This window comes from Engystomops pustulosus, chromosome 11 (genome assembly GCF_040894005.1).
Source record: "Engystomops pustulosus chromosome 11, aEngPut4.maternal, whole genome shotgun sequence".
NCBI lineage: Eukaryota > Metazoa > Chordata > Amphibia > Anura > Leptodactylidae > Engystomops > Engystomops pustulosus.
Window position 1 is genome coordinate 17,409,201 of NC_092421.1, and position 23,369 is coordinate 17,432,569.

The window sequence follows — 23,369 nt, forward strand, 5'->3', positions numbered from 1 at the left end:
GGGGGCCACTTAAAAAAATAAAGAACTACTTACCTTCCGGCGCCCTCCTGTGTCCCGTGCTGCTGATGCTCTGGTCCGGGTGCCATGTAAACAAACACGGTCAGAAGCGGAGTCCAGCGCTGCTCCGGCGGCCATGTTTGTTTACATGGCGCCCGGACCAGAGCGACAGCAGCGCGAGGCACCCACAGGGCACCGGAAGGTAAGTAGTTCTTTATTTTTTTAAGCAGGCGCCTCCGGCCACCTTTAGTTAATTTTCATAGCTCTCGGACAACCCCTTTAATCTGGTTTCATAGGAGAGAGGTATATATGGGCAGGGACTATCTTCATAAGACCACCCATTGAGACGAAATGTTATGATCGAATTGCAATGTAGTTTGGAGGTCACATGGTAGACCAGGAGGAACTCCATAAAATGGTTTTACATCACTGTATAAAAATATTTCATATAAATTGTAATTTGTTGAAATTTCTATGCCTGTCCTTGTGATTACGGAAATAAATAGAAATATATCACCATTCAGAAATCATCTTCTGGCACTTGTCTGAATGAAGGGGATATATTTCTAATTTTTTCTGTGCACCACTCAGTGTTCCCCTTGGATTGCTTCTCCAATTATTGAAGGATATCGCTCTGCATCCATGTTGTACCATCGGTAGAATAACTATAGTTGAGCATATATCTTACCTTGCTGATTTTATTCCCTTATTTGTGAGATTGTACACATGTGATGCTTCGGACAGCCCACTTATAGCTATTTTTCTAAAGACTTTTGTCCTGGTGATTAGCTATTGTCTCTATAACCACAATTATGTATGGAAGGAACTCATTGAGTAAGAGCATCTATTGGACTTTCAGACTGAAATGGAGCTAAGATTTAGATCTATTAATTGCAATTGCTGCTTTTCCGATGATTCAGAAAACACTGAATACTTCCTAAAACCTCGGTGTGAGCTCATATTTATAATGAGAAAAACTTCCTCATTTTCCCTAGTGGTTTACTTATCTGTAATTGAGAACAAGTCATTGTCAATGTATGGGCCTTACACATAGGTCTACAATACCAATGGAAATATATAGGATACCAAAGTAACTAAATAGATGATAAATCATGTAATTTCATACTCAATCCGTAAATCCAATATACAACTTTATTTAATCGGCCATCAAAAACATACGGTTAAAAAACACACATAAAAACCACAAAAGGTATGGCGGTGGTCTCAAATAATGCAATACATGTTAAATACATCAAAGATATCAGACACAAAAGCAGTATACAAAATCAGGCTGTAACCAATCATATTACTCACCAGGGTGTAGTATGTAGCCAAAAATTGTTAAAAGTAGTAACTCCGACCACCGCCACAGCACCCCGACGCGCGTTTCGCCGTCTCTTCCTCTAGGGGGTGTTACACATAGGTCCACTACTGCCCTTATAGACATATTTGGAAGTAAAATCCAATGGGAATAATCTATTTACTACATTTATTTTTCCTCTAAATATACATAAGAGTGCACAGGTGGCAGCAGAAAAACAATAAACTGTGACATAAACAGGAATGTCGACCTACAGTATATGACCAATTTTATTCGGTCTAAATTGAAAATTATGCAACTCTGGGAATGGTCATTTTCTAAAAAAAAAATTTCTAAAGCGAATAACATGTTTCTATGGTAATAGACTAACAAACCCTCCGTAGGCTGATCCGGCCATTATACTTTTTTCATGCCATCGTCTGCTTCTTGATAGCATAGCAGATGTACAGTATAACAAAATACAAGAAAATAAAAGGGAATATGACTGCAGCATCAGACTACACAGTGGGTATGTTTTATAGTCTGTTGACAATGGATACTCTTACATGTGCACTGAAACGTTAGGGTATTTTGAATGAAGTCGAAATCCAAAGGTTGTTACATTATTTCCTTGGAGATGTTTTGTAGCAGGAGACATGAAAGACATACAAATACCGAGTTATTTCCTCTAAAATCTTAGCAAAACCCAATAAGATTTTAGGTCTAGCTGGTTTAGTTTTGTTTCAATCACACATTAAAGCTGTATTTATTTTGACATTTCTTAAATAAAGGACTATTTCTTGCTATAAAGTAACCATTGTCGTTCTTAATTTTTTAAATCAAAATTAGAATATTTATGTACCTTAAACTGGAGGGGGTACATGTCAGCTGCAATTTTGCCATTGTTCGTGAACCTTTTCGGACCCAACTAATAATGTACTGGAACAAGGAAACCAGCATCACCCTGAAAAAGGAACCAAACAGAATGTGAGCAAAAAAATTCATATTATATTTTATAAAATATATTATATAAAATATTATATTTTTTTATATATTATATATCTTATAACAAGAACAATAACCATGGTGCTGGTAAAATAAAAAAGTAAAATGTTAACTATAATCCCCTTCATTTTCTACAAATCTGAAAACTCCTTCCTTTTCGGGATGATAAAACACCAGCTGAGGCAGTAACGGCTTTGGAATTTCCACAACTGCTAAACCTCTAACTACATTGTCAGAAGAGGCAACACAATTCACAAACAGAGCATTGCAAAATTATTCCCCACCACCATAGAATCTAGGACTAGCAATAAACATAAGAAATGATTAAAGGGCTAAAATTAAAAAAAGTAAAAAAAAAATTGGGAAAAATATAACCTCTATGCCACTGTACAAGCACAACCATGTTGATTAGCAAGATATATCAGTAGATAATTGGATTATGGAATTGAATTCTTAGCGCTTACACCAGAAGGCATGTAAAGCATACAGTAAAATTGTGATTAAAAAAAAAAAAAACTCCTGACTAGAGATGAGCGAGTATTTCCCCTGCTCGGGATCGAGCATTTACTTAAGAATAGACAGTGAAGAACAATGAAGAATACAAAGAAAAACAGTGAACACAGGATCATTTAAGTGAAGAACACAGTGAAAAACAGATTGCAGATGTTCCGTACATTTGATAACTTATCCGAAGACACGCGTGCCGAGCGGTGGAGGAGCGGAGCATTATGTGTGAAAAACGCATTGCAGATGTATGGAAACATCTGCAATGTGTTCTTCACACATATTGTTCTTCATATACTATTGTGAAGAACATCGTTCTACACGCGTGTCTTCCGATAAGTTAGCAGATGTACGGAACATCTGCAATGTGTTCTTTCAATGTGTTCTATCAGTGAAAACATCTGCAATGTGTTCTTCTTCAGTGTTCTTTCAATGATTTCTTTCAGTGAAAAATGCTCGAGTCTCCCATTGACTTCAATGGGGCTAGTTATTCGATACGAGCACTCGAGCATCGGGAAAAGTTCGACCAGAGTAACGAGCACTCGAGCATTTTAGCGCTCGTTTATTTCTACTCCTGACCCATTTCCATGGCTCACCATTACAGAATGAAAAGTTTTACTTCCTGTGTCTGCATAGGAGAGGGAGATGGTAAGGGGGAACTCTAAGTCAATGAAGAAAGTAGAGTGAATTTCCCAGAATTCTTAGAGAAGCAAGCATGGCCTAGTAATCACCATACACCAGATAATGTGGTCTGTTCTACAATACACGCATTTTAACCCCCCGTTCCACCAACCTGCTAAATTTAAACAAAATATTATGCGGATTTAAGGTGACATGTAGACTTTGGATAGTATAAAGTGCAGGCGGGGATTTCCTTTCAGGGAATTTAGGTATTTAGAAATGAAATGCTTCCTTTATTCATTCAAAATATCATTGTAATGTTGTACAGCCCTTGAATCATTAATACCTTGCATAATAAAATATTTTAAACATGGTCAACAAAATTGCAACAACTCCCATGGTTCTATTTGGTTTCGCCTGTAATGTCGTCTCATCAAGGATTTAATAAGCATATAAGTTCAAATCAATGAAACATAAAAATCTGTTGAAGCAAATGAATCAGGCGATGCAAATGAATCATGAAATTTTTATGAACTGCATATGCAGAGGAAATCGGTCAAGGACAGGAGGGCTTAAGAGGCTGCAAATTGCTATTACGTTACAAAAGGTATGCTACATTTATTACTTTTTTATGTGAAATTTCTGCTCACACGTCCATTTTTTTCTCCCATATTTCAATCTTGTAATGTTATGCAGTGCCCATCTGGGGTTAGAACTATACTGTTACAAGAGAGAGTGTGCCAGTAAAAAGTCATCATTGTTATTATTAAGCCTGTATATGGAGCCCTAACAGCATTGCTATTAGCCAAGGTCAGAGATAAAATGGAAAGAACTAGAATGACAGCACATTGAATTGACTGCAAGCAAAGTAAACTTTTGAGATGATTTGCAAGTTAATGGAAAAGAGACCGTGAAAATCACAGCAAACCATTGGATTTCAGCACTACTTTGCAACTCCCACTGGAAAGAGGAAAATGTTAAGACTGGTAGCAATGTGATAATGTTACCTACCTGTAGACAACTGTGTACATTCTCTGCTACTAAAAACAGTTCTGTGGTCTCCGGTTTGAGAACAGCGAGGTCCCTGAAACAGTAGGCAAGACCCACATGAGCTGCAAACTCAGGCATGAAAAAGGCTCAGGCGACTGACCGCTTGTGTGAACCCATAGAAAAAGCATATATTTGTGGGCTATCCTTTGAATCAAGAGATCGCACACAAACACATTCTTCATTTGTGTACATGTACCCATGGGGTGTATAAGAAATGGTTTCAAAAGATTTTCAGTTGTGAAACATAGGCTGTGGATTTGCCCAAATGGTATAGTCTCTGTAGCAGCATTCATTGTGTTATTGGGACAGCAGAAGAAACTGCTGTTATGTATCCTTATACAAGTTTAACAAAAATGATGACTTCTTACTGGCACAGACTCACTTATAGTATAGTTCTAACCCCAGGTTCATCAGTAAAGATAAGTGGACCCATAGTTCAAACTTCTGGACCCTGCTATATTGCCAGATTGTGGTCCTCTGGCCAATGATAGCCATGGCTAGTTGTTAGGGGCATCCATTTGCCGGATTGGCTATTCGGCAATATGTCCGGGCCAGGCAGACAAACCTAATATGAACATTGGGTCCACTCATCTCTATCCATAAGGCATCAGTTGATTTTTTTTTAAAATGTTTTGGGTGGAAAAAAACTGATGGTTTAGATGGCAAAACATCTGGTTCAGCAGCCTCATTTAAGGAAAAAACTGACTATACCCAATCATCCCAGGTTTTCTGAAATTGAGAATAAACACAGAGGAGCATTTATCATGCTTTGTACGCCTATTTCCTGGCATGAAAATGTTCCAGGAATTGCAGCTTTTCCCCTCTTATGCCACCTCTACACCAAGTGGGTGTGATGGGACTGAGAGCAGGGATGCAGGTTACAGCAGAATTCTTCAACAGTACGGACCTAAAAGTATGATACATTTTTCATTGGTGGGAGTGAAATCAAAGTTGGCAAACAATGGATCCAGTCTTGAAAATTTCCCCCATAGTCTAAAAAGTGTCAGTATGCCATCCTTGAAAATTATGGATAGCATACAAAAGGAAAAAAAAATGTCTGAAAAAAGTCTCAAGAAATAGGTCAACATAACACCACAGAGCACAGGGGCTTACACACCTTCCGCTGCTGAGCACTTTGTGGGCAAGTAGATGGGATTGGTGCTCAGCAGCACGACATTGCCACCCTCCTCCACAATGTCCTAGAAATGTGGAATAAACTCCTCCTCTTTAGCCACTCCATAGAGGAGCAGCTCCAATTGCATGTAAGTATTTTCCCTCATTAAATATAGCCTCTTCGCAAGTCCGATTATAGGGTGGACCCCAGGGGTGCGTGCCACGGGGCTCCCATCAAGTGGGGGCAATTCAGGCAGTTGGCACACAAATCGCCCACAAATTGTGCAGGTCTAGCTCCCCTGCCTTTCTGAGAGGGCAGTCTGGGAGGGCCAATCCACCTTTATTTTTGGGACATTTCAGTGATCTTTTACCAATTTGCGCCTTTTTACCTCCCCAAAAAAGTCTACGCATATCTTATCCATTACACAAAAGATTTTTCCCATAATATCCACTGGTGAATTCCTAAATAAATACAGAGCTTGAGGTAAAAAGACCATTTTAATAAAAGGAAAACTTGCTGCATAAGAAAGTTTTAATTTAGCCCAAATTTTGACTTTCACCATCCATTTTCTAAGAATTTGAAATTACAATTCCCAAATATTTGAAAGATTTATCTCCCTCTATCATTTCCACTGGTAGATCTGTTTCTATCCCCTCGACCCCCAAGAGCATTAGCACCGATTTCTCCCAGTTAATTTTAAGTCCCGAGATTCTCCCAAATCTTTGGAAAATGTCTTTAACCATGTTCAAAGCGACTGATGGATTACCAAGAAAGACTACCATGTCGTCCGCATACAAAGATGTCTTCATCTCTATCATCCCCAATTTAATCCCCTTGATCCCCACATCACTACAAATCATAACTGCCACTACTTCTATGACTAACAAAAAGACAAGACCTGACCTCTTTCTCCGGATGCATACAGAGGCCCCTGGAAATTTGCATAATAATTGTACCCCTCTAATAAACTGCTTCCCGAATCCCACACAGAAATTCCCATTCTACACGGTCGAACACCTTGGTTGCATTGTCGGAAAGTATAGCCCCACCCCCATTCCGGGCCAGCACCGGCGACTCCATACATGCAGGGCCGCATCTGCCATGAGGCGAGATGAAAATCTCGCTTCAGGCGGCAGAATGCGGGTCCCTGTAAAGAGCGGCGAAATTCGCCGCTCTAAAGTGGGCGATTCGGGCGTCCATTAACGCCCGAATCGCCCACCAGCTAAATAAATCGCGCCTGTCTCTTTAAGACACAGGCGCGATTTATATGCGGAGCGACGCAGCGCCTTTCCGGCAGCTGCGTCGCTCCGTTCTAAGCAGTGACACAGGCGCCATGACGTCATGGCGCGGCGCCTGTGTCACTGTGCGGAGCCGCGTCTCACAGGAGAGCCGCGTGAACACCGGAGCCGCGGCGAGGGAGCAGCTGCCTGCAGGTGAGTAGGATTTTATTATTTTTCATGTATTTAATTAATTGTGGCTAATAATTAATACTGCGGGGGGGGGGGGCTATATATATCATATGGGGCCAGAATTATTTTAAACTGGGGGGGGGGGGGAGGTATCATGGAATGCTATTTTATTTGGGGCTATAATTATTTCTTTATTACTGGGGGGGATGCAATATATATTTATATTATTTGGGGCTATACTGTAATTATTTTATACTGGGGGGAATGCTATATATATATATTATTTGGGGCTATGATTGTTTAATACTAGGGGGATGCTATAGATATTATATGGGGCCAGAATTAATTTATACTAGGGGCGGGGGGGTTATGTATATTTTATTTGGGGATTTGGAGCTATAATTATTTTATACTGGGGGTGATGCTATAGATATTATTTGGGGCTATAATTATTTTATACTGGGGGGGGGGGTGCTATAGATATTATTTGGGGCTATAATTATTTTATACTGGGGGTGATGCTATAGATATTATTTGGGGCTATAATTATTTTATACTGGGGGGGGGTGCTATAGATATTATTTGGGGCTATAATTATTTTATACTGGGGGGGATGCTATAGATATTATTTGGGGCTATAATTATTTTATACTGGGGGGGGGGTGCTATAGATATTATTTGGGGCTATAATTATTTTATACTGGGGGTGATGCTATATATATTATTTGGGGCTATAATTATTTTATACTGGGGGTGATGCTATAGATATTATTTGGGGCTATAATTATTTTATACTGGGGGGGCGCTATATATATTATTTGGGGCTATAATTATTTTATACTGGGGGTGATGCTATAGATATTATTTGGGGCTATAATTATTTTATACTGGGGGGGGGGTGATGCTATAGATATTATTTGGGGCTATAATTATTTTATACTGGGGGGGGATGCTATAGATATTATTTGGGGCTATAATTATTTTATACTGGGGGGGATTCAGTATATATTATATGGGGCCAGAATCATTTTATACTGGGGGGTGCTGTATATATTATATATCACTATATCACTAAGCTGGGGGGTTGTATATGGGATACAGTATATTACTATGCTGGGGGGGGCTGTATATCGGGTACAGTATATTACTTAGCTGCAGGGGCTGTATATGGGATACAGTATATTATATGTATATAGATTTTATCCCTATATAATGAAGGGATGTGTTATATGTGGGGTAGCGTGCGGTCATTTGTGTTGTGAGGGGTATATATTATTTAGGAGCGCAGTGTTGTTTTCCAGGAGACTTTATACTGTAAGTGACTGTGGTATTTTTAGGGACGCCGGGTGGAGATGCTGCACGGAGCTGAAGATATCTGGCCGTGAACTCAGCCGCGATACGTCATGGATTGGAGAACCCGGAATAAAGTCCTCCTGATGGAAGAGATTGTCATCTATAAGGTACTAGATGCCACTAATGACTCCCAGATCCTGTAGTCAGTCACACAGTGTCAGGGAGCTGTCTGTAGGGTTGTTAATTGTTAGTAAAGTTTAAGGATTTACTTAACAGGGAGTGGGGGGGGGGCAGCATTTTAATATTCGCCTCAGGCAGCAAATATGCTAGAATCGGCCCTGCATACATGCATATAGCCGCCTCAGATAACACAAAGGAGTTTTACCCTCCAAAAAACTGCATTGATCATCACTCACAACCTCTCTTATAACGCTCCACAGTCTCCAGGCCAAAACTTGTGCCAAAATTTTGACATCTACATTCAATAGAGAAATAGGTCTGTATGCATCGGGATCCATTCTATCTTTAATATGTTTGGGGATGAACATATCAGCATCATACATGAAAATAGTTATCCCCTGTTCATGCACTCCCAATAACTCCTTTGCCAATACTTCCTCATATATCTTTGATATACCCTCCCCCAGCAATCTGTCAGGTCCAGGTTCCTTTACCCCTGGGAGATCCCCAATGACCTCTTTGATCTCCTGTAATGAAAGAGGGGCTTCCAATAGTCCTCTACCATCTTCATTTAATACCCCCAATTCCACCCCTTCCAGGAATGATCTAATCTCTTCTTTTGATCCTACCCATTCTGAGGCGTCCCTAATATACACCTGAAAAAACTCAAAGATTTCACCTTCCCTATTTATCAGTCTCCCATGTTTATTTATAATAGCAGCAATTGTTTGATTTGTACCCTTCTCCTTTATTAACCTCGCTAGAAGCATACTAGGCTTTTCTCCTTCTATATACCACTTGCTCCTACACACCAAGGATAAGCTGTAGACTTTTTGCCCAATGTGCGTTTCATACTCCTCAATTGCTTTCTCCCATGTTTCTTTTCGCTCCTCTGTGGCAAGATCCAGGTACTCACTTTCCTTTTTTTCCCCCTCTTCCCTCTTCTAGCTTTCTCCCCTTTGACGAAATTTATTTTTAATCGCCGCAACTTCTTTAACATATTTTTCCCTCAGGGCTCTTTTACCACTATTCCAATGCTCCACCTGACCCATATATCCATGGCTCACCTCAAACCTATCTTTTAATTCTACTTCTATACTAGTGTGGCAATCGATCTTATTTAACCAAAAACTATTTATTTTCCACCTATGCTGCTCTTGTGTGATCTGAAAAGCCCCGAGGTCACGTATTTCAAATCCTGAATATGTTGGTACATTCCCCAATGCTAGATCGATTCTGGAAAAGTTTGTGTATGTCTTAGAATGGCAGGAATATATTCTGCTTCCCGGATACCCAAGTCTCCACAGGTCTAGCCACCCGAACTTCTCACACCATTTGCTCAAGTTGATGCAATAAGGCATTCTACCTTCTGGAGTATGCAATGTAAAAGCACAAATATTCCCTCTATCTATCCACTTATCTATCCTTATACTTGATGTACATACAACGCGGTTTCATTCAACAATTTTTAACAAAGTCATGGAGGCCACTTGCCTCGCTTGTCCACCACCAACCGCAAAGCAAAGGACCTGAACCCCTTCCCAGGGCCGTGAGTAACCTCCATTGGCCCCTCCTGAGGAGGCTTCCCTTTATAGCAAGGCACAATTATAGGGGGCACCCGCCCCCCCCCCCCGTACTAAATACACTCACGTGACCTGTTCCAGCCAGCATCGCCAGGTCCGCTCCTCACTCTCTAAAGCGGCCTCCAACCTCTCACATGGGGCGTACAAACCTCCAGTAGCAGACGCTTCAACCCCTCGGGGTATATCTCCAGAGCCGGAGCCCTCTCACGGCATTTACGGCTCCCCACGTGGCTCCACCGATTCCTCTCACGACCTCTGTGTCACCAGTGTTTCCTTCACTGTCTGCTCCGCATACTCCCAACTCTCGGGGCCTCAGCACACACTGCCTGGGCTCCCGCCACGCCAGCCGTCATGCACGAATGAAGGGGGCGTGGCCGCGGCACTCAACTTCCGCTACACCACTCTAATGCTCCCCCGTCCATTTTGTGAGTAAAATTTAATAAAAACTACTCTAACAGGGTTCTCAGCCTGTGGAACATACAGATAAAGTCTAGACATATAAATCTAGAACTATAATAAAAAGTAGTTAGGAAAAATGTATGTTTTCAGGCCCTTTCACCAGATAATGAATTATTCATATGAACATGCTTGGTTTGTGAAACACTCACCGTGTGATTATCAGCCCGAGACAATAGATTGCAATGTTCATACATACTGCAAAAAACATGAGCTACATCTCAGACTCTACAGGCCTCAGCTATTATTTTAAGCTACTATGACTAGTTGGAAGGGTTGCCAAGAGAAAGGTTCTCCATTCTTAAAACAACATGCAAAGCAGAATATGAAAAACCCAAAGATTTCTGCAGCAAGGTTCTATGGTAAAGCTTCACTCATTGGTTCTTACCACACGGATACCCACTTTTCATGAAAAAATAAGAAGTTTAAATCAAAATCTGTAAAGCTCTGTGGAATATGAAGGCGCTATATAAATATATCTGCGGGTCTCTCTGCCATCAGTGAATCAGCAGCGGGTCCATATGTGTTGTGATGTCTACTTGTTATTTTGCTGAGACAGGATATTGCATAGCTAACTGCTGTTTGCATTACCATGGATTTCTTTAAGTATTAATAAATTAATCTGTCACCTTTTTAATTAAAGCATCAATCTTTTTGCTTCATTCCACTGAGCAATCTTGGGAAACTGACATTTATAAAGTATTTATGTGAAACAGGACAGTATACTTTCATTGGCACAGGATGTTATCTGTATTTCAGGTAGAAGGGATACTCTTCAAGATAGACTTAAAGGAAAGGTCAACTTTGAAAGATTATACACACAATATAGTCAGTAGTAGCTCATTATTCAAATATCTAACCTGGTAAATATGTTATGACACTTAAAGATGACTCTCACAAGGATAGAAGGTAGATTGGTATAAACACACAGTTGAGCTTTTTTTTTAGATGGGCTTTGTTTTTATAAATTTCACTGTGTGGTCCAGAAGACACATCTCCTTTATTCTGTGTCTCAGTACAATCAGAGATACCTATTATATTATACTAACAATAATGCTAAGCCACTAGCAGGATCGGTGTTTATAAGGTCAGGTTCTAGACAGGGTTGAGGCTATTTAGCGCCACAGCTCCGAGTTGAGGCTTCTGGGTTGCTGTAGAGGATTTGTGAATCTAGGGCCTATTAGAGACATTGACTTTGTCATTTGAACCTCAGACGGATGACTTACCCACGTCTCGTTCCCTTGTGTGTGTCTAATGTGTGCACTCTATTTGACGTTGTGTACACAATGTATACGTTGTGAACGGTGGTACGAGAGTACGCATCTTGACCCAAGCTTCGGAGTATCACAAGTCTTTGAGCTACACGACCAACAGACTCGTGTGTTGTAGAATGTAAAAAGTGAGATCTCCTTTTCCCCATATGGGTATATGAGATATTAGTATTATCCTATGGAGACTTCGGGCCATAGTGGAGCATTCTTGTTGAAACTTGCATTGTAATTGTTCAGATTTAGTTAAATTTGAATCACCAAGTATATTTTGTTATTGATATTCCATGGGTTAGATCTAGCTGTCGGAATACTGTACTAGTATTGGTTATACTTGTACATTTGGACAAATATGCCGCCTTTTCATTACGTTTAATTGAAATTTTTATGAGAAGCAAAATGGCAAACAATTTCAGTTTGGACAGTTGGAATTAAATTTTTTATATTTTAAGACATAGCATTACCTAATAAATTTATGTAAGGTCAAATTTTTTTTCATATTTTTAAAAACCTTTATTTTTTTTTTCTACTATTGGTTTAGGGCCCCCCTAGGTTAATACAGAATACTGGCTCCCAGCTGTCATGGCAACTGATCGGCGCCCTTCAGTGACATCACTAAGCACCGATAGTTATTTAATGATTGCATCGCCCATGTTCACTGCTGTTGGTTGCTGCAGAGGAGGAGTTTGAAGCATGCAGTGAAAGCCATAAAACAGAGCTCAAAAGAACTTGGCGCAAATGCATTTTTTATCCTCAATTTCACTGCATTTGGGATGTTTTTGAGTTTTTCCACTACATTGCATATAGTAGCTTGAAAATACAAAAATACAAAAAAGTTATAGCTTTTGAAACTAGGAGAGCAAAAAAAAAACTGAAGCGCAAAATCGGTGGAAAAAGGACATTGGCAGCAAGGGGTTAACTTCACAATTTACAGAACCCTAGATGTGTACATTTTTAAACACAACATCTTTAAACCAGTGTAAACCCTTCTAGTTAAAATAAATGCTGAAATGCTCTTGAAATACATATAAAATGCAAGTGCATTTTTAATCGTTCAGAACGCATCAAAAACACATTGTCAGCAAATCTACCAACAGACAGCTGTTCAGCCTAACTAGATGCTGTAAGAGTCAAAGGGAGTGCTTGCTCTGCAGAATACATATGCTTACGAACGATGTGACAGTGCTACATTGAAGATGTGAATCTGCCAAACCCTTGAAACTCTGTATGAGTGCCGCACGACTAAATACGAATTAACTAACAAGACAATCATCTCAGTGTGGATAAAACAAAATAAGAAAATGTATTGCAAATTAACTTATTACCATACACAGAACCTCCATTATTATGAAACATATGCAGGTGAAAGGATTTTCTGCCTCCTGTAATTGCTAAATCTTTATTGCTTGTCTTTTGACAGTAAAATAATTGCAGGATTCACACCGGTAACAGGTGCATACACATAAATATAGTAAAAACTGTCTTTTCCAATTGGCAGTGATAAACTATGTGCAATCAATGTCGTTTTCCACGTACAGTATCAGTCAGATTTTATCTGCTGTCATTTTTCCAAATTATATGAAAGACTGTTGTAATTAAAATTATATTAAAAAATAAAAAAAACTATTTGTGAGTACTAATTGGGGATGGTTACACTCAATTCACATCATACATCCAGGGGCTGCGGGGGGTGTTTGGAGGGAGCTCAGGGGCTGAGCGCTCTCCAAACACAACAGACGTCGGCTGTATATTACAGCTGACACCCACCTGTAACTGTCGCTGCCCACGGGCACCACCATCTTGGATGGCTGATTGCCGAGAGACTCTTTGAATAAAAAATGATCACCATCATATAGGTTGCAAAGTGTTAAAAAATAAAACTTCAGTGTATCCCGCAAAAAGTGACACCTTATACAGGTCCATAAACCAAAGTGCTTAAAAGTTATTAGCATCAGAATTTAGCAAAATTGCAAAATATTTTCTTTGTACAAAAGATTTCAATTTTATAAAATCTAACTAAACCCTGTGATTATACTGACCCAAGGAATAAATGGGAATTGTCATTTGGAGCACAGAATGAAAGCCGTAAAAACAAAGCCCAGAAGGAAACGTTGCAAATGTGTTTTTTGTCAATTTCAACTCAACTCAATTTTTTTTCCAGCTTAACGGTACATTGCATGGAATATTAAATGGTGCAACTAAAACATAGAATTTATACCGCAGATAACAAGCCCATATTCATCTTTTGGAACAATCGAGAGTAAAAAACAAACAAAAAAAATTAAAAAGGGCTGAGTCCTATAAGGTTTAACATGTCTGTTTATAACATTTATTTTAGTAAACCTGTAAAATAGGTGTGCCCACTCCCTCAACACATGAAAAGTAGCCTGGGAGGTGTTAATACAGTTAAATACTAAAGTAATTCTGACAGAAAGAAGAAGAAAACAGCTGGTTCTTGCCATTTTGGGGAGCCAAACCACAGGATTTGGCAACATGAATTAATATAGTATGTATTGTATTGCCACAGTGGAAATCTGCTTGTTCCCGTTTCCCCAGCCATATACTTCTTAGTATTTAAAACGATTGTGTCATTCCTTTATTTAACTGTATACAGCCAGCCAGCCTGCCAGCCCCCTGTAGTATACAGCCAGCGAGCCTGCCAGCCCCCTGTAGTATACAGCCAGCGAGCCTGCCAGCCCCCTGTAGTATACAGCCAGCCAGCCCCCTGTAGTATACAGCCAGCCTGCCAGCCCCCTGTAGTATACAGCCAGCCAGCCCCCTGTAGTATACAGCCAGCGAGCCTGCCAGCCCCCTGTAGTATACAGCCAGCCAGCCCCCTGTAGTATACAGCCAGCCAGCCTGCCAGCCCCCTGTAGTATACAGCCAGCCAGCCCCCTGTAGTATACAGCCAGCCAGCCTGCCAGCCCCCTGTAGTATACAGCCAGCCAGCCTGCCAGCCCCCTGTAGTATACAGCCAGCCAGCCCCCTGTAGTATACAGCCAGCCAGCCTGCCAGCCCCCTGTAGTATACAGCCAGCCAGCCCCCTGTAGTATACAGCCAGCCTGCCAGCCCCCTGTAGTATACAGCCAGCCTGCCAGCCCTATGTAGTATACAGCCAGCCTGCCAGCCCTATGTAGTATACAGCCAGCCTGCCAGCCCCCTGTAGTATACAGCCAGCCTGCCAGCCCCCTGTAGTATACAGCCAGCCTGCCAGCCCCCTGTAGTATACAGCCAGCCTGCCAGCCCCCTGTAGTATACAGCCAGCCTGCCAGCCCCCTGTAGTATACAGCCAGCCTGCCAGCCCCCTGTAGTATACAGCCAGCGAGCCTGCCAGCCCCCTGTAGTATACAGCCAGCGAGCCTGCCAGCCCCCTGTAGTATACAGCCAGCCAGCCCCCTGTAGTACACAGCCTGCCAGCCAGGCACTTAAAAAATACATTTACATACTGACACTCCGGCACCCCCAATGCTCAGCACGGCTCCCGTACCTCTTCTTTCTTCAGTCTTCTGTAACAGCCGGCAGAGACGCTGCCATGTGATCTGCCGGACAGTGCATACTGTGATGCGGCTGATGACATAAAAGTATGTGCCGGCCGGCATATAACACGGCCGCGTCTCTGCCGGCTGTTACAGAAGACCGAAGAAAGAAGAGGAGCCCCGGGGAAGACAGAAGAGGATCCGCGCCGACATCAGGCAGCCACGCTGAGCATCAGGGGCGCTGGAGGGCGTGTATGTAAGTTGATTTTTTTTTTTTTAGTGACTCATGTTTTTGTGCTGAAAAACTTGGCTTATACACAAGTATATACGATATAGTGGTTTTTAAAAATGCCCAGCATCATAAAATCTTATTTCCTATTAGATTACTTAGATCCTTCCAATTCTTTAGGTTAAACTTCTAGTTAAGACATGCTTGCATGGAATTTCATTCAAATTGATCACATTTTATAGCCCTATTATTAGAGATGAGCGAACACTAAAATGCTCGGGTACTCGTTATTCGAGACGAACTTTTCCCGATGCTCGAGTGCTCGTCTCGAATAACGAACCCCATTGAAGTCAATGGGAGACTCGAGCATTTTTCAAGGGGACCAAGGCTCTGCACAGGGAAGCTTGGCCAAACACCTGGGAACCTCAGAAAAGGATGGAAACACCACGGAAATGGACAGGAAACAGCAGGGGCAGCATGCATGGATGCCTCTGAGGCTGCTTAAACGCACCATTATGCCAAAATTATGGGCAACAGCATGGCCATGACAGAGTGACAGAATGAAGCTAGATAGTATCTAAAACATGCAATAATTGACCCTGACACTATAGGGGACGGCATGCAGAGGCAGCGGCAGCAGGCTAGAGAGTGTCATGGCGACATACCCTAAATGGACTCAGGCTTCAAACCAATGGGTGGCAGAGAGGAACCAAAGGAGGTGAGCAAGAAGTGCTCAAATAATATCGGTACATGATAAAAGTTTGCCAGTATATTTTGTGGATTACACAGCAGGGTGGCGACAAAGTTAACATGGAAGCCATGAAAACAACCCAAAATTCTGCCTGACACAGCTCGTTTGATAAGGGGACCATGTATGGAGGCAGTGAACTAGTAGTAGATTAAAGGTGCTGCAGTTAAAACTATGTTAGTTGGATCTTGGCATGGAGCTGGCGCTCCGCTGCCAGACGAGCTTTCGCCAATCCAAGCCCCTGTCTCTAGGCTACTCCCCAAACAGCACTTTTGTATAAGATCAAGTGTAGTAGCGTTCTTATAAGTTTAGGATATGCCGGGTGAGGGGAATGTAAACAGATGCGCAAGAAGCGCATGATGCGCATGGAGCTGGCGCTCCGCTGCCAGGCGAGCTTTCGCAAATCCAAGCCCCTGTCTCTAGGCTACTCCCCAAACAGCACTTTTGTATAAGATCAAGTGTAGTAGCGTTCTTATAAGTTTAGGATATGGCGGGTGAGGGGAATGTAAACAGATGCGCAAGAAGCGCTGAAATAATATCCCTAAATGGTAAAAGTTTGCAAGTATATTTTGTGGATTACACAGCAGGGTGGCGACAAAGTTAACAACTTTGATGTGGAATGCCCTGTAATAGCTCTTGGGCGGTGTGCCTTTTATCGCCTAGGCTCAGCAGTTTCAGCACCGCCTGCTGTCGCTTAGCGACGGCACTGCTGCTGTGCCTAGAGCTACCGACTGATGGCGCCATGCCCACGGATGGTAATTCGGAGGAGGAGGAGGTGGAGGAGGGGTGGGAGGAGGTATAGTAGGCCTTTGAGACCTGGACCGAGGTAGGCCCCGCAATTCTCTGCGTCGGCAGTATATGACCAGCCCCAGGGTCAGACTCGGTCCCAGCCTGCACCAAGTTAAGTGTAGTAGCGTTCTTATAAGTTTAGGATATGGCGGGTTAGGGGAATGTAAACAGATGCGCAAGAAGCGCATGATGCGCATGGAGCTGGCGTTCCGCTGCCAGGCGAGCTTTCGCCAATCCAAGCCCCTGTCTCTAGGCTACTCCCCAAACAGCACTTCTAAGAACCTTTTGTATAAGATCAAGTGTAGTAGCGTTCTTATAAGTTTAGGATATGCCGGGTGAGGGGAATGTAAACAGATGCGCAAGAAGCGCTGAAATAATATCCCTAAATGGTAAAAGTTTGCCAGTATATTTTGTGGATAACACAGCAGGGTGGCGACAAAGTTAACAACTTTGATGTGGAATCCATGAAAACAACCCAAATTTCTGCCTGACACACCTCGTTTGATAAAGGGACGATGTATGGAGGCAGCTATATGGACGACTTTTGGAGGTAGCAATGGAGACAACGTGTGGAGGCTGCTATGGAGACAATTTAATTTGGATAGTGCCTGTATGTGGCAGTCCCAAACATTTTTCAAACCAGAGGAGCAGGTAGGTGGCCCTCCAGTAAAATGGAATAGATTGAGTGCCTGTATGTGGCAGTCCCAAAAATTCTTCAAACCAGAGGAGCAGGTAGGTGGCCCTCCAGTAAAATGGAATAGATTGAGTGCCTGTATGTGGCAGTCCCAAAAATTCTTCAAACCAGAGGAGCAGGTAGGTGGCCCTCCAGTAAAATGGAATAGATTGAGTGCCTGTATGTGGCAGTCCCAAAAATTCTTCAAACCAGAGGAGCAGGTAGGTGGCCCTCCAGTAAAATGGAATAGATTGAGTGCCTGTATGTGGCAGTCCCAAAAATTGTTCAAACCAGAGGAGCAGGTAGGTGGCCCTCCAGTAAAATGGAATAGATTGAGTGCCTGTATGTGGCAGTCCCAAAAATTGTTCAAACCAGAGGAGCAGGTAGGTGGCCCTGCAGTAAAATGGAATAGATTGAGTGCCTGTATGTGGCAGTCCCAAAAATTGTTCAAACCAGAGGAGCAGGTAGGTGGCCCTCCAGAAAAATGGAATAGATTGAGTGCCTGTATGTGGCACTCACAAAAATTGTTTCAAACAGAGGACCGGGTAGGTGGCCCTCCAGAAAAATTAAATGCATGAAGTATAGCAAGAGCCAGTGGGCCCTGTCAAAAAATAGCCATTTTCCTCTGCTTTACTGTACAAAGAGGAGGAGAAGGAGGAAAATGAGGAGGAGGAGGAGGAGTGGATCAATTATTCAGGTTGAGCTTCCTTCACCTGGTGGAGATTGGAAATTCTGAGAAATCCAGCCTTTATTCATTTTAATAAGCGTCAGCCTGTCAGCGCTGTCAGTCGACAGGCGTGTACGCTTATCGGTGATGATGCCACCAGCTGCACTGAAAACCCGCTCGGACAAGACGCTAGCGGCAGGGCAGGCAAGAACCTCCAAGGCGTACAGCGCCAGTTCGTGCCACATGTCCAGCTTTGAAACCCAGTAGTTGTAGGGAGCTGTGTGATCATTTAGGACGATGGTATGGTCAGCTACGTACTCCCTCACCATCTTTCTGTAAAGATCAGCCCTACTCTGCCGAGACTGGGGACAGGTGACAGTGTCTTGCTGGGGTGACATAAAGCTGGCAAAAGCCTTGTAAAGCGTACCCTTGCCAGTGCTGGACAAGCTGCCTGCTCGCCTACTCTCCCTCGCTACTTGTCCCGCAGAACTACGCACTCTGCCGCTAGCGCTGTCAGAAGGGAAATACTGTTTCAGCTTGTGCACCAGGGCCTGCTGGTATTCATGCATTCTCACACTCCTTTCCTCTGCAGGGATGAGAGTGGCAAGATTTTGCTTGTACCGTGGGTCCAGGAGAGTGAACACCCAGTAATCGGTGCTGGAATAAATTCTTTGAACGCGAGGGTCACGGGATAGGCAGCCTAGCATGAAATCTGCCATATGCGCCAGAGTACCAACGCGTAAGAATTCACTCCCCTCACTGGCCTGACTGTCCATTTCCTCCTCCTCCAACTCCTCCAACTCCTCTTCTTCTGCCCATACACGCTGAACAGTGAAGGACTCAACAATGGTCCCCTCTTGTGTCTCGCCAACATTCTCCTCCTCTTCCTCCTCATCCTCCTCCACCTCCACCTCCTCCGATATGCGCTGAGAAACAGACCTCAGGGTGCTTTGGCTATCAACAAGGGAATATTCTTCCCCCGTCTCTTGTGACGAGCGCAAAGCTTCCGACTTCATGCTGACCAGAGAGTTTTTCAACAGGCCAAGCAGCGGGATGGTGAGGCTGATGATGGCGGCATCGCCACTGACCATCTGTGTTGACTCCTCAAAGTTACTCAGCACCTGACAGATATCAGACATCCACGTCCACTCCTCATTGTAGACTTGAGGAAGCTGACTGACCTGACTACCAGTTCTGGTGGAAGTTGACATCTGGCAGTCTACAATCGCTCTGCGCTGCTGGTAAACTCTGGATAACATGGTCAGTGTTGAATTCCACCTCGTGGGCACGTCGCACAACAGTCGGTGAGCGGGCAGTTGGAGGCGGCGCTGCGCTGCCCTGAGAGTGGCAGCATCTGGGCTGGACTTCCTGAAATGCGCACAGATGCGGCGCACCTTCGTGAGCAAATCAGACAGATTGGGGTATGTCTTGAGGAAACGCTGCACTATCAGATTTAACACATGGGCCAGGCATGGCACATGTGTCAGTCTGCCGAGTTGCAGAGCCGCCACCAGGTTACGGCCGTTGTCACACACAACCATTCCCGGCTTGAGGTTCAGCGGTGCCAGCCACAGATCAGTCTGCGCCGTGATGCCCTGTAATAGCTCTTGGGCGGTGTGCCTTTTGTCGCCTAGGCTCAGCAGTTTGAGCACCGCCTGCTGTCGCTTAGCGACTGCACTGCTGCTGTGCCTAGAGCTACCGACTGATGGCGCCGTGCCCACGGATGGTAGTTCGGAGGAGGAGGTGGAGGAGGGGTGGGAGGAGGAGGAGGCATAGTAGGCCTGAAACACCTGGACCGAGGTAGGCCCCGCAATCCTCGGCGTCGGCAGTATATGAGCAGCCCCAGGGTCAGACTCGGTCCCAGCCTCCACCAAGTTAACCCAATGTGCCGTCAGCGATATATAGTGGCCCTGCCCGGCAGCACTCGTCCACGTGTCCGTGGTCAGGTGGACCTTGTCAGAAACGGCGTTGGTCAGGGCACGGATGATGTTGTCTGACACGTGCTGGTGCAGGGCTGGGACGGCACATCGGGAAAAGTAGTGGCGGCTGGGGACCGAATACCGAGGGGCGGCCGCCGCCATGAGGTTGCGAAAGGCCTCGGTCTCTACTAGCCTATAGGGCAGCATCTCCAGGCTAAGCAATCTGGAGATGTGCACATTAAGGGCTTGGGCGTGCGGGTGGGTTGCACTATATTTGCGTTTCCGCTCCAGCGTCTGGGGTATGGAGAGCTGAACGCTGGTGGATGCTGTGGAGGATCGTGGAGGCGACGATGGGGTTTTTGTGGCAGGGTCCTGGGCAGGGGGCTGACTAGCAGCTGACACAGGGGAAGGAGCAGTGGTGTGCACGGCCGGAGGTGAACGGGCTTGTTGCCACTGAGTGGGGTGCTTAGCATTCATATGCCTGCGCATACTGGTGGTAGTTAAGCTAGTAGTGGTGGAACCCCTGCTGAGCCTGGTTTGGCAAATGTTGCACACCACAGTCCGTCGGTCATCCGGTGTTTCCTTAAAGAACCTCCACACTTCTGAAGATCTAGCCCTCGCCGCAAGAGCCCTCACCACGGGAGCTTCACTAGTTGACAGTGGCGCTGATGCACCAGCTCTGGCCCTGCCTCTCCGTCTGGCCCCACCACTGCCTCTTCCAACCTGTTCAGGTCGAGGACTCTCCTCCGTCTCAGAAGCACTGTGTTCACCCGGCCTCTCAACCCAGCTTGGGTCTGTCACCTCATCATCCTCCGATCCCTCAGTCTGCTCCCCCCTCGGACTTCCTGCCCTGACAACAACTTCCCCACTGTCTGACAACCGTGTCTCCTCATCGTCGGACACCTCTTTACACACTTCCACTACGTCAAGAAGGTCATCATCACCCACAGACTGTGACTGGTGGAAAACCTGGGCATCGGAAAATTGCTCAGCAGCAACCGGACAAGTGGTTTGTGACTGTGGGAAGGGTCCAGAAAACAGTTCCTCAGAGTATGCCGGTTCAAATGGCAAATTTTCCTGGGAGGGGGCAGACTGGGGGGGAGGAGGCTGAGGTGCAGGAGCTGGAGGAGTGGGGATTTCGGTGACATGGGTGGACTGCGTGGAAGACTGACTGGTGGTGGACAAATTGCTCGAAGCATTGTCAGCAATCCACGACATCACCTGTTCGCACTGTTCTGGCCTCAACAGTGCTCTACCACGAGTCCCAGTAACTTCAGACATGAACCTAGGGAGTGTAGCTCTGCGGCGTTCCCCTGCTCCCTCATCAGCAGGTGGTGTCTCACCCCGCCCAGGACCACGGCCTCTGACCCCTGCAGTAGTTGGACGCCCACGTCCCCGCCCTCGTCCTCTACCCCTAGCCCTGGGGTTAAACATTTTTAAAATGAGAGTTATAACTTTTTTTTTTTTTTTACTTTTTTTTTTTTTTTTTTGTGTTTTTTGTTTTTTTTTGTGTTTTTTGTTTTTTTTTGAGTTTTTAGAACCAAACAATCCTATCCTATTGCTATGGCTATTTTCTAGCCAAGTATCAAAGGAAGCACACTACTATGCCAGATGAGATGACACTGAGTTATTGCCTAATAGAAATCCAACCCCTACTGAATTTTGCCACTTCAGCCTTTGCTATGGATATGTGCGCCACTAAGCGCAGAACACAGCGGTCGCAAGTCTCACTACAAATTGCTCAGAATTGGCAAGTACATGCACTGCAGAAACTACAGCCACCAGCAGATCAACCAGAAATCAAATATATAGAACGCTACTGTAGGCTTCAAGAAGCTATTTGTATTCTCCTATGGCTATTTTCTAGCCAAGTATCAAAGGAAGCACACTACTATGCCAGATGAGATGACACTGAGTTATTGCCTAATAGAAATCCAACCCCTACTGAATTTTGCCACTTCAGCCTTTGCTATGGATATGTGCGCCACTAAGCGCAGAACACAGCGGTCGCAAGTCTCACTACAAATTGCTCAGAATTGGCAAGTACATGCACTGCAGAAACTACAGCCACCAGCAGATCAACCAGAAATCAAATATATAGAACGCTACTGTAGGCTTCAAGAAGCTATTTGTATTCTCCTATGGCTATTTTCTAGCCAAGTATCAAAGGAAGCACACTACTATGCCAGATGAGATGACACTGAGTTAGTGCCTAATAGAAATCCAACCCCTACTGAATTTTCCCACTTCAGCCTTTGCTATGGATATGTGCGCCACTAAGCGCAGAACACAGCGGTCGCAAGTCTCACTACAAATTGCTCAGAATTGGCAAGTACATGCACTGCAGAAACTAAAGCCACCAGCAGATCAACCAGAAATCAAATATATAGAACGCTACTGTAGGCTTCAAGAAGCTGTTTGTATTCTCCTATGGCTATTTTCTAGCCAAGTATCAAAGGAAGCACACTACTATGCCAGATGAGATGACACTGAGTTATTGCCTAATAGAAATCCAACCCCTACTGAATTTTGCCACTTCAGCCTTTGCTATGGATATGTGCGCCACTAAGCGCAGAACACAGCGGTCGCAAGTCTCACTACAAATTGCTCAGAATTGGCAAGTACATGCACTGCAGAAACTACAGCCACCAGCAGATCAACCAGAAATCAAATATATAGAACGCTACTGTAGGCTTCAAGAAGCTATTTGTATTCTCCTATGGCTATTTTCTAGCCAAGTATCAAAGGAAGCACACTACTATGCCAGATGAGATGACACTGAGTTATTGCCTAATAGAAATCCAACCCCTACTGAATTTTGCCACTTCAGCCTTTGCTATGGATATGTGCGCCACTAAGCGCAGAACACAGCGGTCGCAAGTCTCACTACAAATTGCTCAGAATTGGCAAGTACATGCACTGCAGAAACTACAGCCACCAGCAGATCAACCAGAAATCAAATATATAGAACGCTACTGTAGGCTTCAAGAAGCTATTTGTATTCTCCTATGGCTATTTTCTAGCCAAGTATCAAAGGAAGCACACTACTATGCCAGATGAGATGACACTGAGTTATTGCCTAATAGAA

General features: G+C 43.9%; 1 long non-coding RNA gene across 2 annotated transcripts in view; it reads right to left on the reverse strand.

The window, feature by feature from the left end:
* LOC140106608 (uncharacterized) overlaps positions 1 to 23,369 on the reverse strand; it is a 136,462-nt gene that overhangs the window by 83,492 nt on the left and 29,601 nt on the right. For both annotated transcript variants that reach the window (XR_011850819.1, XR_011850820.1), the window contains exon 2: positions 2,160 to 2,261. This is a non-coding gene — a long non-coding RNA (uncharacterized lncRNA). The remainder of the gene's footprint in view (positions 1 to 2,159; positions 2,262 to 23,369) is intronic.